Genomic DNA, 17882 nt, shown 5'->3' on the forward strand with positions numbered 1-17882 from the left:
TATATCATCATTTCATATACAAAACAATGAACAATTGGGTTTAGCTATGCTCTTAGCACAAAATCAACAAAATGCAGTAGAGGAACAGTTACGTTTTGCAGAATTTGTGCATTTGACAAAAGTTTATTTTCCATGTTCCAAGATCTACATGTGATACGAAATGTATGAATTCTTGCAATGGAAACCTCACTGTATTTTACCAAGGCAGATAAAGGACATCTTTTGTACCCCTTATACTTATAAGGAGGGTTTGGTGGCTGAAAATGCATTGCTTTGATGGTGATTGCATGTTGCTTCCACTTTGTACATATTACTGAATAAATAAAGGTGAACATTTCAGAAATGGGGCTATAGCTCAGGGGAAGAGCATTTCACTGCAGATCAAAAGGTCCCTACTTCAAATCTGGGTGCCCCCTTGTCCAACTGTTTTACCTGTAGAATTAAATAAATTGAAGAAAACATTTACAATCTTAGCATTTTATGTAATGAGCAACACATTTCTACATTTGAAATACTCCTGATCATCTCCTGAAACATAGGGTAAACACCATGAAACTGTTTAGGATTTCTTCATATGATACAAGCTGTGTTTTACATTCACCCAAGTTCTACTGGTGATATTATCAGTTTGAAATAGTCCATTGGAAGCTCATATGAATGTTATAAAACTGTGGTGGAAACCAATAATATGCCCTTAATGAACTGTATTAATTTGTACAGCTGTCCAGAAGTGCACTGATGTCATTAGTTCTACAAGTTCCATACAGTCACCCACTCTATCACCTTTTTAAAAAAGAGCAGTTTTCAGCATTCAAGGGTTTAACTCAATGGTAGAGCATAGGAATGCAGTTCAAGAAGTCCCTGTTTCATAACCATATACCCTCTTCAATAGATCCTGTTAAAATGTTTTTCAACCCAATGCACTGTAAGAAACAATAAGATATATCATCATTTCATATACAAAACAATGAACAATTGGGTTTAACTATGCTCTTAGCACAAAATCAACAAACTGCAGTAGAGAAGCAGTTACATTTTGCAGAATTTGTGCATTTGACAAAAGATTTGTTTTCCATGTTCCAAGATCTACATGTGATACAAAATGTATGAATTCTTGCAATGGAAACCTAACTGTATTTTACCAAGGCAGATAAAGGACATCCATTGCACCCCATATACTTATAAGGAGGTTTTGGTGGCTGAAAATGCTTTGATTTGATGGTGATTACATGTTGCTTGCACTTTGTACATATTACTGAAGTAATAAAGGTGAACTTTTCAGAACTGGGGGTATAGCTCAGTGGTAGAGCATTTGACTGCAGTTCAAGAGGTCCCTAGTTCAAATCTGGGTGCCCCCTTGTTCAACTGTTTTACCTGTAGAAATATTTTTTTATTAAATAAATTGAAGAAAACATTTACAATCTTAGCATTTTATATAATGAGCAACACATTTCTACATTTGAAATACTCCTGATCATCTCCTGAAACATAGGGTAAACACCTTGAAACTGTTTAGGATTTCTTCATATGATACAAGCTGTTTTTGACATTCACCCACGTTCTACTGGTGATATTATCAGTTTGAAATAGTCCATTGGAAGCTCACATGCATGTTATAAAACTGTGGTGGAAACCAATAATATGCCCTTAATGAAATGTATTAATTTGTACAGCTGACCAGAAGTGCACTGATGTCATTAGTTCTACAAGTTCCATACAGTTACCCACTCTATCACCTTTTTAGAAAAAGGGCAGTTTTCAGCATTCAGGGGTTTAACTCAGTGGTAGAGCATAGAAGTGCAGTTCAAGAAGTCCCTGTTTCATAACCATATACCCTCATCAATAGATCCTGTTAAAATGTTTTTCAACCCAATGCACTGTAAGAAACAATAGGATATATCATCATTTCATATAAAAAACAATGAACAATTGGGTTTAACTATACTCTTAGCACAAAATCAACAAACTGCAGTAGAGAAGCAGTTACGTTTTGCAGAATTTGTGCATTTGACAAACGTTTTTTTTCCATGTTCCAAGATCTACATGTGATACGAAATGTATGAATTCTTGCAATGGAAACCTCACTGTATTTTACCAAGGCAGATAAAGGACATCCTTGACAACCCATATACTTATAAGGAGGTTTTGGTGGCTGAAAATGCTTTGCTTTGATGGTGATTGCATGTTACTTGCACTTTGTACATATTACTGAATTAATAAAGGTGAACTTTTCAGAACTGGGGGTATAGCTCAGTGGTAGAGCATTTGACTGCAGATCAAGAGGTCCCTGGTTCAAATCCGGGTGCCCCTTTGTTCAACTGTTTTACCTGTAGAAATATTTTTTTTATTAAATAAATTGAAGAAAACATTTACAATCTTAGCATTTTATATAATGAGCAACACATTTCTACATTTGAAATACTCCTGATCATCTCCTGAAACATAGGGTAAACACCTTGAAACTGTTTAGGATTTCTTCATATGATACAAGCTGTGTTTGACATTCACCCAAGTTCTACTGGTGATATTATCAGTTTGAAATAGTCCATTGGAAGCTCACATGCATGTTATAAAACTGTGGTGGAAACCAATAATATGCCCTTAATGAAATGTATTAATTTGTACAGCTGACCAGAAGTGCACTGATGTCATTAGTTCTACAAGTTCCATACAGTCACCCACTCTATCACCTTTTTAAAAAAGGGCAGTTTTCAGAATTCAAGGTTTTATGTCAGTGGTAGAGCGCACGAGTGCTTTTCAAGAAGTTCCTGTTTCATGACCATATACCCTCTTCAATAGATCCTGTTAAAATGTATTTTTTAACCCAATGCACTGTAAGAAACAATAGGATATATCATCATTTCATATACAAAACAATGAACAATTGGGTTTAACTATGCTCTTAGCACAAAATCAACAAACTGCAGTAGAGAAGCAGTTACATTTTGCAGAATTTGTGCATTTGACAAAAGTTTTTTTCCATGTTCCAAGATCTACATGTGATACGAAATGTATGAATTCTTGCAATGGAAACCTCACTGTATTTTACCAAGGCAGATAAAGGACATCTTTTGTACCCCTTATACTTATAAGGAGGGTTTGGTGGCTGAAAATGCATTGCTTTGATGGTGATTGCATGTTGCTTCCACTTTGTACATATTACTGAATAAATAAAGGTGAACATTTCAGAAATTGGGTTAGTGCTCAGGGGTAGAGCATGTCACTGCAGATCAAGGTGTCCCTAGTTCAAATGTGGGTGCCCCCTTGTCCAACTGTTTTACCTGGAGAAATATTGTTTTAATTAAATAAATTGAAGTAACATTTACAATCTTAGCATTTTATGTAATGAGCAACACATTTCTACATTTGAAATACTCCTGATCATCACCTGAAACATAGGGTAAACACTATTAAGCTGTTTAGGATTTCTTCATATGATACAAACTGTGTTTTACATTCACCCAAGTTCTACTGGTGATATTATCAGTTTGAAATAGTCCATTGGAAGCTCATATGAATGTTATAAAACTGTGGTGGAAACCAATAATATGCCCTTAATGAAATGTATTAATTTGTACAGCTGACCAGAAGTGCACTGATGTCATTAGTTCTACAAGTTCCATACAGTCACCCACTCTATCACCTTTTTAAAAAAGGGCAGTTTTCAGCATTCAAGGGTTTAACTCAATGGTAGAGCGTAGGAGTGCAGTTCAAGAACTCCCTGTTTCATAACCATATACCGTCTTCAATAGATCCTGTTAAAATGTTTTTCAACCCAATGCACTGTAAGAAACAATGAGATATATCATCATTTCATATACAAAACAATGAACAATTGGGTTTAACTATGCTCTTAGCACAAAATCAACAAACTGCAGTAGAGAAGCAGTTACGTTTTGCAGAATTTGTGCATTTGACAAAAGTTTTTTTTCCATGTTCCAAGATCTACATGTGATACGAAATGTATTAATTCTTGCAATGGAAACCTCACTGTATTTTACCAAGGCAGATAAAGGACATCTTGTGTACCCCTTATAGTTATAAGGAGGGTTTGGTGGCTGAAAATGCATTGCTTTGATGGTGATTGCATGTTGCTTCCACTTTGTACATATTACTGAATTAAAATAGCTGAACGTTTCAGAATTGGGGGTATAGCTCCGTGGTAGAGTGTTTGGCTGCAGATCAAGAGGTACCTAGTTCATATCTGGGTGCCCACTTGTTTAACCTGTAGAAATATTTTTTTAATTAAATAAATTGAAGAAAACATTTACAATTTTAGCATTTTATGTAATGAGCAACACATTTCTACATTTGAAATACTCCTGATCGTCACCTGAAACATAGGGTAAACACCATTAAGCTGTTTCGGATTTCTTCGTATGATACAAGCTGTGTATTATGAAGTGGGAGAATGGGAGAAAAGACTCCCCCCAATCTCCTCGCGCCCCTGACCTAGAGGATCGCGACCCAGACACCCGCCACAAGATGAATTTGCATATCTACCAGACGACCAAATACCCTGGTACAGGAACATACGGATGTGCCCATCAGCCTGCCCACCAGCCTGCCCTGCTCAAGCCGACACCTGCGGCATGGATGAACTCGACTAAACCCTTCAACAGTAAATAAACACATCGTTAGAGATGCCATGACGACCTAGCCAACTGTCAGAACACTCGTGCAACCATGCACACTGGACACCCCCACACCAATCTACATGAAGAACATACTCAGTGCTATGACGTAGATGACAGACTCACCCACTGACGCGCATCTTTATTATTTTTCACATAGGTTTTTCGAAATGCAGAAACGCAAGACGCACAAAGCACTCATCTAAATGCTTGCAGGCGCTTCTCCTAACCCTTGCATTGTGATGAAAATACAACGTAGACATGGTCCCGGCTATGAAGCAATGTGATACTGCAACTTAAAGTGCCGTGCATTAAACATCCCCACCTATGCACCAGGCCCAAGTAGGCCGCAAGCAAGAGCCTCCATGAACATTGAACGAGCAAGAGTACAATTGCTGACCCTGCAGAACGTGCCCAGCGAGAACTGACAGCCAAGGGAGCGATGTTGCAACTCGCATGCCACCAGCCAACGCCAAGGTCGCACCTGCAAGCTAAGCCAGACACACAGTGGAAAGTACAACTTAAATGTGCAAAATTCTGCCTCAACCACGGTCTCTCCTCACGTGACCAAGGCAAACCTGACAGGGTGCCAGACCCAGGAGGAAGAATTTGCCTGGATCCCACGTTTGAGACACAGGCTGCAACAATGAAATGACCTAATGGACACCTACAGCGATGGGAATGGTCTGCTCTCAGGCATATGAGCAAATTCACGCATTGTCTGCACAAACACATAGTTACATATTGTTGCAAATGACAGGTACACCGCGAGCAGGGAACAACGATGGTCCCAGGCTGGGGGGCTCGCGAGTCGACCAATCAGAACATGGGGCACTCATCACTGAAGCCACTAACATTAGCCAATCATTAGGGGTCTTTGTGTAACAATTTTCAAGTATCTAATAGAAGGGACAACCTAAGTATACCATCTGACTGACCCTTAACCACTAACAGCGTTCTCTATACGTATGCTATACTAACCCTACCACTCTAGCGACCAATCCAGAGTGGCAATAGGTTTTTTGCTAACTTTCCCAGGTGACGCAAGTAGCGCGTCATACTGAGGCAAAAAGGGGCCTGCGAGCCCTACGAATTTCGAGAGTCTGGACGGACGCGTACGATCCTAGACCCATCCCTGCCGTTATTCAATAAACAGCAGTAACACCTTGCTTCTTGTGTGTGTCTCATACTCATTTTTGGGATACGCGGGAGGAGTTGGGGCCTCCCAGCCCGGAGGTCCGCGGAAGGCACAGCCGACCCCAGGAGAAACCCCCCGACAATTACATTCACCCAAGTTCTACTGGTGATATTATCAGTTTGAAATAGTCCATTGGAAGCTCATATGAATGTTATAAAACTGTGGTGGAAACTAATAATATGCCCTTAATGAAATGTATTAATTTGTACAGCTGACCAGAAGTGCACTGATGTCATTAGTTCTACAAGTTCCATAGAGTCACCCACTCTATCACCTTTTTAAAAAAGGGCAGTTTTCAACATTGAAGGGTTTATGTCAGTGGTTGAGCGTAGGAGTGCTTTTCAAGAAGTCCCTGTTTCATAACCATATACCCTCTTCAATAGATCCTGTTAAAATGTTTTTCAACCCAATGCACTGTAGGAAACAATAGGATATATCATCATTTCATATAAAAAACAATGAACAATTGGGTTTAACTATGCTCTTAGCACAAATCAACAAAATGCAGTAGAGAAGCAGTTACGTTTTGCAGAATTTGTGCATTTGACAAAAGTTTTTTTCCATGTTCCAAGATCTACATGTGATACGAAATGTATGAATTCTTGCGGAAACATCACTGTATTTTACCCAGGCAGATAAAGGACATCTTTTGTACCCCTTATACTTATAAGGAGGGTTTGGTGGCTGAAATGCATTGCTTTGATGGTGATTGCATGTTGCTTGCACTTTGTGCATATTACTGAATTAATAAAGGCGAACTTTGTAGACCTGGGGGTATAGCTCAGTGGTAGAGCATTTGACTGCAGATCAAGAGATCCCTAGTTCAAATCTGGGTGCTGCCTTGTCCAACTGTTTTACCTGTAGAAATATTTTTTTAATTAAATAAATGGAAGTAAACATTTACAATCTTAGCATTTTATGTAATGAGCCACACATTTCTACATTTGAAATACTCCTGATCATCATCTGAAACATAGGGTAAACACCATTAAGCTGTTTAGGATTTCTTCATACGATACAAGCTGTGTTTTACATTCACCCAAGTTCTACTGGTGATATGATTAGTTTGAAATAGTCCATTGGAAGCTCATATGAATGTTATAAAACTGTGGTGGAAACCAATAATATGCCCTTAATGAAATGTATTATTTTGTACAGCTGACCAGAAGTGCACTGTTGTCATTAGTTCTACAAGTTCCATACAGTCACCCACTCTATCACCTTTATAAAAAAAGGGCAGTTTTCAGCATTCAAGGGTTTATGTCAGTGGTAGAGCGTAGGAGTGCTTTTCAAGAAGTCCCTGTTTCACAACCATATACCCTCTTCAATAGATCCTGTTAAAATGTTTTTCAACCCAATGCACTGTAAGAAACAATAGGATATATCATCATTTCATATACAAAACAATGAACAATTGAGTTTAACTATGCTCTAAGCACAAAATCAACAAACTGCAGTAGAGAAGCAATTATGTTTTGCAGAATTTGTGCATTTGACAAACGTTTTTTTCCCATGTTCCAAGATCTACATGTGATACGAAATGTATGAATTCTTGCAATGGAAACCTCACTGTATTTTACCAAGGCAGATAAAGGACATCCTTCGCACCCCATATACTTATAAGGAGAGTTTGGTGGCTGAAAATGCATTGCTTTGATGGTGATTGCATGTTGCTTCCACTTTGTACATATTACTGAATTAATAAAGGTGATCTTGTCAGAACTGGGGGTATAGCCCAGTGGTAGAGCATTTGACTGCAGATCAAGAGGTCACCTAGTTCAAATCTGGGTGCCCCCTTTTTCAACTGGTTTACCTGTAGAAATATTTTTTTAATTAAATAAATTGAAGAAAACATTTGCAATCTTAGCATCTTATGTAATGAGCAACACATTTCTACATTTGAAATACTCCTGATCATCTCCTGAAACATAGGGTAAACACCATGAAACTGTTTAGGATTTTTTCATATCATACAAGCTGTGTTTCACATTCACCCAAGTTCTACTGGTGATATTATCAGTTTGAAATAGTCCATTGGAAGCTCATATGAATGTTATAAATCTGTGGTGGAAACCAATAATATGCCCTTAATGAAATGTATTAATTTGTACAGCTGACCAGAAGTGCATTGATGTCATTAGTTCTACAAGTTCCATACAGTCACCCACTCTATCACCTTTTTAAAAAAGGGCAGTTTTCAGCATTCAAGGGTTTAACTCAGTGGTAGAGCGTAGGAGTGCAGTTCAAGAAGTCCCTGTTTCATAACCATATACCCTCGTCAATAGATCCTGTTAAAATGTTTTTCAACCCAATGCACTGTAAGAAACAATACGATATATCATCATTTCATATACAAAACAATGAACAATTGGGTTTAACTATGCTCTTAGCACAAAATCAACAAACTGCAGTAGAGAAGCAGTTACATTTTGCAAAATTTGTGCATTTGACAAAATATTTTTTTCCATGTTCCAAGATCTACATGTGATACGAAATGTATGAATTCTTGCAATGGAAACCTCACTGTATTTTACCAAGGCAGATAAAGGACATCTTGTGTACCCCTTACAGCTATAAGGAGGGTTTGGTGGCTGAAAATGCATTGCTTTGATGGTGATTGCATGTTGCTTCCACTTTGTACATATTACTGAATTAAAATACGTGAACATTTCAGAATTGGGGGTTTAGTTCCGTGGTAGAGCATTTGACTGTAAATCAAGAGGTCCCTCGTTCAAATCTGGGTGCCCCCTTGTCCAACTGTAAATTGAAGAAAACATTTACAATCTTAGCATATTATGTAATGAGCAACACATTTCTACATTTGAAATACTCCTGGTCATCTCCTGAAACAAAGGGTAAACACCATGAAACTGTTTAGGATTGCTTTGTATGATACAAGCTGTGTTTTACATTCACCCAAGTTCTACTGGTGATATTATCAGTTTGAAATAGTTCATTGGAAGCTCATATGAATGTTATAAAACTGTGGTGGAAACCAATAATATGCCCTTAATGAAATGTATTAATTTGTACAGCTGCCCAGAAGTGCACTGATGTCATTAGTTCTACAAGTTCCATAGAGTCACCCACTCTATCACCTTTTTAAAAAAGGGCAGTTTTCAGCATTCAAGGGTTTATGTCAGTGGTAGAGCGTAGGAGTGCAGTTCAAGAAGTCCCTGTTTCATAACCATATACCCTCTTCAATAGATCCTGTTAAAATGTTTTTTAACCCAATGCACTGTAAGAAACTATAAGATATATCATCATTTCATATACAAAACAATGAACAATTGGGTTTAACAATGCTCGTAGCACAAAATCAACAAACTGCAGTAGAGAAGCAGTTAGGTTTTGCAGAATTTGTGCATTTGACAAAAGTTGTTTTTCCATGTTCCAAGATCTACATGTGATAAGAAATGTATGAATTCTTGCAATGGAAACCTCACTGTATTTTACCAAGGCAGATAAAGGACATCTTGTGTACCCCTTACAGCTATAAGGAGGGTTTGGTGGCTGAAAATGCATTGCTTTGATGGTGATTGCATGTTGCTTCCACTTTGTACATATTACTGAATTAAAATACGTGAACATTTCAGAATTGGGGGTTTAGTTCCGTGGTAGAGCATTTGACTGTAAATCAAGAGGTCCCTCGTTCAAATCTGGGTGCCCCCTTGTCCAACTGTAAATTGAAGAAAACATTTACAATCTTAGCATATTATGTAATGAGCAACACATTTCTACATTTGAAATACTCCTGGTCATCTCCTGAAACAAAGGGTAAACACCATGAAACTGTTTAGGATTTCTTTGTATGATACAAGCTGTGTTTTACATTCACCCAAGTTCTACTGGTGATATTATCAGTTTGAAATAGTTCATTGGAAGCTCATATGAATGTTATAAAACTGTGGTGGAAACCAATAATATGCCCTTAATGAAATGTAGTAATTTGTACAGCTGCCCAGAAGTGCACTGATGTCATTAGTTCTACAAGTTCCATAGAGTCACCCACTCTATCACCTTTTTAAAAAAGGGCAGTTTTCAGCATTCAAGGGTTTATGTCAGTGGTAGAGCGTAGGAGTGCAGTTCAAGAAGTCCCTGTTTCATAACCATATACCCTCTTCAATAGATCCTGTTAAAATGTTTTTTAACCCAATGCACTGTAAGAAACTATAAGATATATCATCATTTCATATACAAAACAATGAACAATTGGGTTTAACTATGCTCGTAGCACAAAATCAACAAACTGCTGTAGAGAAGCAGTTACGTTTTGCAGAATTTGTGCATTTGACAAAAGTTTTTTTTCCATGTTCCAAGATCTACATGTGATACTAAATGTATGAATTCTTGCAATGGAAACCTCACTGTATTTTACCAAGGCAGATAAAGGTCATCATTTGTACCCCTTATACTTATAAGGAGGGTTTGGTGGCTGAAAATGCATTGCTTTGATGGTGATTGCATGTTGCTTCCACTTTGTACATATTACTGAATAAATAAAGATCAACATTTCAGAAATGGGGCTATAGCTCAGGGGTAGAGCATTTCACTGCAGATCAAGAGGTCCCTAGTTCAAATCTGGGTGCCTCTTTGCCCAACTGTTTTACATGTAGAAATATTTGTTAATTAAATAAATTGAAGTAAACATTCACAATCTTAGCATTTTATGTAATGAGCAACACATTTCTACATTTCAAATACTCCTGATCATCACCTGAAACATAGGGTAAACACCATTAAGCTGTTTAGGATTTCTTCATATGATACAAGCTGTGTTTTACATTCACCCAAGTTCTACTGGTGATATGATCAGTTTGAAATAGTCCATTGGAAGCTCATATGAATGTTATAAAACTGTGGTGGAAACCAATAATATGCCCTTAATGAAATGTATTAATTTTTACAGCTGACCAGAAGTGCACTGATGTCATTAGTTCTGCAAGTTCCATCCAGTCACCCACTCTATCCCTTTTTTAAAAAAGGGCAGTTTTCAGCATTCAAGGGTTTATGTCAGTGGTGGAGGGTAGGAAGCAGTTCAAGAAGTCCCTGTTTCATAACCATATAGACTCTTCAATAGATCATGTTCTAATGTTTTTCAACCCAATGCACTGTAAGAAACAATAGGATATATCATCAGTTCATATACAAAACAATGAACAATTGGGTTTAACTATGCTCTTAGCACAAAATCAACAAAATGCAGTAGAGAAGCAGTGACGTTTTGCAGAATTTGTGCATTTGACAAACGTTTTTTTCCATGTTCCAAGATCTTCATGTGATACGAAATGTATGAATTCTTGCAATGGAAACCTCACTGTATTTTACCAAGGCAGATAAAGGACATATTTTGTACCCCTTATACTTATAAGGAGGTTTTGGTGGCTGAAAAAACATTGCTTTGATGGTGATTGCATGTTGTTCCACTTTGTACATATTACTGAATAAATAAAGGTGAACATTTCAGAACTGTGGGTATAGCTCAGTGGTAGTGCGTTTGACTGCAGATCAAGAGGTCGTTAGTTCAAATCTGGGTGCCCCCTTGTCCAACTGTTTTACCTGTAGAGATAAATTGAAGAAAACATTTACAATCTTAGCATTTTATGTAATGAGCAACACATTTCTACATTTGAAAAACTCCTGATCATCTCCTGAAACATAGTGTAAACACCATTAAGCTGTTTCGGATTTGTTCGTATGATACAAGCTGTGTATTACATTCACTCAAGTTCTACTGGTGATATTATCAGTTTGAAATAGTCCATTGGAAGCTCATATGAATGTTATAAAACTGTGGTGGAAACCAATAATATGCCCTTAATGAAATGTATTAATTTGTAGAGCTGACCAGAAGTGCACTGATGTCATTAGTTCTACAAGTTCCATACAGTCACCCACTCTATCACCTTTTTTAAAAAGGGCAGTTTTCAGCATTCAAGGGTTTAACTCAGTGTTAGAGCGTAGGAGTGCAGTTCAAGAAGTCCCTGTTTCATAACCATATACCCTCTTCAATAGATCATGTTAAAATGTTTTTCAACCCAATGCACTGTAAGAAACAATAAGATATATCATCATTTCATATACAAAACAATGAACAATTGGGTTTAACTATGCTCTTAGCACAAAATCAAAAAACTGCAGTAGAGAAGCAGTTACGTTTTGCAGAATTTGTGCATTTGACAAAAGTTTTTGTTCCATGTTCCAAGATCTACATGTGATACGAAATCTATGAATTCTTGCAATGGAAACCTCACTGTATTTTACCAAGGCAGATAAAGGACATCTTTCGTACCCTTTATACTTATAAGAAGGGTTTGGTGGCGTCTGAAAATGCATTGCTTTGATGGTGATTGCATGTTGCTTCCACTTTGTACATATTACTGAATAAATAAAGGTAAATGTTTTAGAACTGGGGTATAGCTCAGTGGTAGAGCATTTGACTGCAGATCAAAAGGTCTCTAGCTCAAATCTGGGTGCCCCCTTGTCCAGCTCTTTTACCTGTAGAAATATTTTTTTAATTAAATCGATTGAAGAAAACATTTACAATCTTAGCATTTTACGTAATGAGCAACACATTTCTACATTTGAAATACTCCTGAAGCATAGGGTAAACACCATTAAGCTGTTTCAGATTTCTTTGTATGATACAAGTTGTGTATTACATTCACCCAAGTTCTACTGGTGATATTATCAGTTTGAAATAGTCCATTGGAAGCTCATATGAATGTTATAAAACTGTGGTGGAAACCAATAATATGCCCTTAATGAAATGTTTTAATTTGTACAGCTGAGCAGAAGTTCACTGATGTCATTAGTTCGACAAGTTCCATACAGTCACCAACTCTATCACTTTTTTAAAAAAGGGCAGTTTTCAGCATTCAAGGGTTTATGTAAGTGGTAGAGGGTAGGAGTGCAGTTCAAGAAGTCCCTGTTTCATAACCATATACCCTCTTCAATAGATCCTGTTAAAATGTTTTTCAACCCAATGCACTGTAAGAAACAATAAGATATATCATCATTTCATATACAAAACAATGAACAATTGGGTTTAACTATGCTCTTAGCACAAAATCAACAAACTGCAGTAGAGAAGCAGTTACGTTTTGCAGAATTTGTGCATTTGACAAAGGTTTTTTTTCCATGTTCCAAGATCTACATGTGATACAAAATGTATGAATTCTTGCAATGGAAACCTCACTGTATTTTACCAAGGCAGATAAAGGACATCTTTTCTACCACTTATTCTTATAAGGAGGGTTTGGTGGCTGAAATTGCATTGATTTGATGGTGATTGCATGTTGCTTCCACTTTGTACATATTACTGAATAAATAAAGGTGAACATTTCAGAAAGGGGGATATAGCTCAGTGGTAGAGCATTTGACTGCAGATCAAGAGGTTCCTAGTTCAAATCTGGGTGCCCCCTTGTCTAACTGTTTTACCTGTAGAAATAAATTGAAGAAAACATTTACAATCTTAGCATTTTATGTAATGAGCAACACATTTCTACATTTGAAATACTCCTGATCATCTCCTGAAACATAGGGTAAACACCATTAAGCTGTTTAGGATTTCTTCATATGATACAAGCTGTGTTTTACATTCACCCAAGTTCTACTGGTCATATTATCAGTTTGAAATAATCCATTGGAAGCTCATATGAATGTTATAAAACTGTGGTGGAAACCAATAATATGCCCTTAATGAAATGTATTAATTTGTACAGCTGACCAGAAGTGCACTGATGTCATTAGTTCTACAAGTTCCATGCAGTCACCCACTCTATCACCTTTTTAAAAAAGGGCAGTTTTCAACATTCAAGGGTTTATGTCAGTGGTAGAGCGTAGGAGTGTAGTTCAAGAAGTCCCTGTTTCATACCCATATACCCTCTTCAATAGATCATGTTCTAATGTTTTTCAACCCAATGCACTGTAAGAAACAATAGGATATATCATCATTTCATATACAAAACAATGAACAATTGGGTTTAACTATGCTCTTAGCACAGAATCAACAAACTGCAGTAGAGAAGCAGTTACATTTTGCAGAATTTGTGCATTTGAGAAAAGATTTTTTTCCATGTTCCAAGATCTACATGTGATATGAAATGTATGAATTCTTGCAATGGAAACTTCACTGGATTTTACCAAGGCAGATAAAGGACATCTTGTGTACCCCATATAGTTATAAGGAGAGTTTGGTGGCTGAAAATGCATTGCTTTGATGGTGATTGCATGTTGCTTCCACTTAGTACATATTACTGAATTAATATTGGTGAACATTTCACAACTGGGGGTATAGCTCAGTGGTAGAGCATTTGACTGCAGATCAAGAGATCCCTAGTCCAAATCTGGGTGCTCCCTTGTCCAACTGATTTACCTGTAGAAATATTTTTTTAAATAAATTGAAGAAAACATTTACAATCTTAGCATTTTATGTAATGAGAAACACATTTCTACATTTGAAATATTCCTGATCATCACCTGAAACATAGGGTAAACACCATTAAGCTGTTTAGGATTTCTTCGTATGATACAAGCTGTGTTTTACATTCACCCAAGTTCTACTGGTGATATTATCAGTTTGAAATAATCCATTGGAAGCTCATATGAATGTTATAAAACTGTGGTGGAAACCAATAATATGCCCTTAATGAAATGTATTAATTTGTACAGCTGACCAGAAGTGCACTGATGTCATTAGTTCTGCAAGTTCCATCCAGTCACCCACTCTATCCCTTTTTTAAAAAAGGGCAGTTTTCAGCATTCAAGGGTTTATATCAGTGGTGGAGGGTAGGAAGCAGTTCAAGAAGTCCCTGTTTCATAACCATATACCCTCTTCAATAGATCCTGTTAAAATGTTTTTCAACCCAATGAACTGTAAGAAAATATAAGATATATCATCATTTAATATACAAAACAATGAACAATTGGGTTTAGCTATGCTCTTAGCACAAAATCAACAAAATGCAGTAGAGAAGCAGTGACGTTTTGCAGAATTTGTGCATTTGACAAACGTTTTTTTTCCATGTTCCAAGATCTTCATGTGATACGAAATGTATGAATTCTTGCAATGGAAACCTCACTGTATTTTACCAAGGCAGATAAAGGACATATTTTGTACCCCTTATACTTATAAGGAGGGTTTGGTGGCTGAAAATGCATTGCTTTGATGGTGATTGCATGTTGCTTTAACTTTGTACATATTACTGAATTAATAAAGGTGAAAATTTCAGAACTGGGCATATAGTTCAGTGGTAGAGCATTTGACTGCAGATCAAAAGGTCCCTAGTTGAAATCTGGGTGCCCCCTTGTCCAACTGTTTTACCTGTAGAAATATTTTTTTAATTAAATAAATTGAAGAAAACATTTACAATCTTAGCATTTTATGTAATGAGCAACACATTTCTACATTTGAAATACTCCTGATCATCTCCTGAAACATAGGGTAAACAAACACCATTAAGCTGTTTAGGATTTCTTCATATGATGCAAGCTGTGTTTTACATTCGCCCAAGTTCTATTGGTGATATTATCAGTTTGAAATAGTCCATTGGAAGCTCATATGAATGTTATAAAACTGTGGTGGAAACCAATAATATGCCCTTAATGAAATGTATTAATTTGTAGAGCTGACCAGAAGTGCACTGATGTCATTAGTTCTACAAGTTCCATACAGTCACCCACTCTATCACCTTTTTTAAAAAGGGCAGTTTTCAGCATTCAAGGGTTTAACTCAGTGGTAGAGCGTAGGAGTGCAGTTCAAGAGGTCCCTGTTTCATAACCATATACCCTCTTCAATAGATCCTGTTAAAATGTTTTTCAACCCAATGCACTGTAAGTAAAAATATGATATATCATCATTTCATATAAAAAACAATGAAAAATTGGGTTTAACTATGCTCTTAGCACAAAATCAACACACTGCAGTAGAGAAGCAGTTAGGTTTTGCAGAATTTGTGCATTTGACAAAAGTTTTCTTTCCATGTTCCAAGATCTACATGTGATAAGAAATGTATGAATTCTTGCAATGGAAACCTCACTGTATTTTACCAAGGCAGATAAAGGACCTCTTGTGTACCCCTTATAGTTATAAGGAGGGTTTGGTGGCTGAAAATGCATTGCTTTGATGGTGATTGCATGTTGCTTCCACTTTGTACATATTACTGAATAAATAAAGGTGAACATTTCAGAAATGGGGCTGTAGCTCAGGGGTAGAGCGTTTCACTGCAGATCAAGAGGTCCCTCGTTCAAATCTGGGTGCCCCCTTGTCCAACTGATTTACCTGTAGAAATATTCTTTTAAATAAATTGAAGAAAACATTTACAATCTTAGCATTTTATGTAATGAGAAACACATTTCTACATTTGAAATACTCCTGATCATCTCCTGAAACATAGGGTAAACACCATTAAGCTGTTTCGGATTTCTTCGTATGATACAAGCTGTGTATTACATTCACCCAAGTTCTACTGGTGATATTATCAGTTTCAAATAGTCCATTGGAAGCTCATATGAATGTTATAAAACTGTGGTGGAAACCAATAATATGCCTTTAATGAAATGTATTAATTTGTACAGCTGACCAGAAGTGCACTGATGTCATTAGTTCTGCAAGTTCCATCCAGTCACCCACTCTATCCCTTTTTTAAAAAAGGGCAGTTTTCAGCATTCAACGGTTTATGTCAGTGGTGGAGGGTAGGAAGCAGTTCAAGAAGTCCCTGTTTCATAACCATATACCCTCTTCAATAGATCCTGTTAAAATGTTTTTCAACCCAATGAACTGTAAGAAAATATAAGATATATCATCATTTAATATACAAAACAATGAACAATTGGGTTTAGCTATGCTCTTAGCACAAAATCAACAAAATGCAGTAGAGAAGCAGTGACGTTTTGCAGAATTTGTGCATTTGACAAACGTTTTTTTTCCATGTTCCAAGATCTTCATGTGATACGAAATGTATGATTTCTTGCAATGGAAACCTCACTGTATTTTACCAAGGCAGATAAAGGACATATTTTGTACCCCTTATACTTATAAGGAGGGTTTGGTGGCTGAAAATGCATTGCTTTGATGGTGATTGCATGTTGCTTTAACTTTGTACATATTACTGAATTAATAAAGGTGAAAATTTCAGAACTGGGCATATAGTTCAGTGGTAGAGCATTTGACTGCAGATCAAAATGTCCCTAGTTTAAATCTGGGTGCCCCCTTGTCCAACTGTTTTACCTGTAGAAATATTTTTTTAATTAAATAAATTGAAGAAAACATTTACAATCTTAGCATTTTATGTAATGAGCAACACATTTCTACATTTGAAATACTCCTGATCATCTCCTGAAACATAGGGTAAACAAACACCATTAAGCTGTTTAGGATTTCTTCATATGATGCAAGCTGTGTTTTACATTCACCCAAGTTCTATTGGTGATATTATCAGTTTGAAATAGTCCATTGGAAGCTCATATGAATGTTATAAAACTGTGGTGGAAACCAATAATATGCCCTTAATGAAATGTATTAATTTGTAGAGCTGACCAGAAGTGCACTGATGTCATTAGTTCTACAAGTTCCATACAGTCACCCACTCTATCACCTTTTTTAAAAAGGGCAGTTTTCAGCATTCAAGGGTTTAACACAGTGGTAGAGCGTAGGAGTGCAGTTCAAGAAGTCCCTGTTTCATAACCATATACCCTCTTCAATAGATCCTGTTAAAATGTTTTTCAACCCAATGCACTGTAAGTAAAAATATGATATATCATCATTTCATATAAAAAACAATGAACAATTGGGTTTAACTATGCTCTTAGCACAAAATCAACAAACTGCAGTAGAGAAGCAGTTAGGTTTTGCAGAATTTGTGCATTTGACAAAAGTTTTCTTTCCATGTACCAAGATCTACATGTGATAAGAAATGTATGAATTCTTGCAATGGAAACCTCACTGTATTTTACCAAGGCAGATAAAGGACATCTTGTGTACCCCTTATAGTTATAAGGAGGGTTTGGTGGCTGAAAATGCATTGCTTTGATGGTGATTGCATGTTGCT

The 17882-nt window shown here is 36.7% G+C and overlaps 3 non-coding genes across 3 annotated transcripts; all 3 read left to right on the forward strand.

The window, feature by feature from the left end:
- The first annotated feature begins 1286 nt into the window (after positions 1-1286).
- Positions 1287-1358, forward strand: TRNAC-GCA (transfer RNA cysteine (anticodon GCA)). The gene has a single exon. It is a non-coding gene; the product is annotated as a tRNA-Cys (tRNA).
- An 881-nt stretch (positions 1359-2239) lies between these two features.
- On the forward strand, positions 2240-2311 carry TRNAC-GCA (transfer RNA cysteine (anticodon GCA)). Its single transcript has one exon. It is a non-coding gene; the product is annotated as a tRNA-Cys (tRNA).
- A 10873-nt stretch (positions 2312-13184) lies between these two features.
- Positions 13185-13256, forward strand: TRNAC-GCA (transfer RNA cysteine (anticodon GCA)). The gene has a single exon. It is a non-coding gene; the product is annotated as a tRNA-Cys (tRNA).
- Positions 13257-17882: the final 4626 nt, after the last annotated feature.

This window comes from Ambystoma mexicanum, chromosome 4q (assembly GCF_040938575.1).
Source record: "Ambystoma mexicanum isolate Mex_15411 chromosome 4q, UKY_AmexF1_1, whole genome shotgun sequence".
NCBI classification, from domain to species: domain Eukaryota; kingdom Metazoa; phylum Chordata; class Amphibia; order Caudata; family Ambystomatidae; genus Ambystoma; species Ambystoma mexicanum.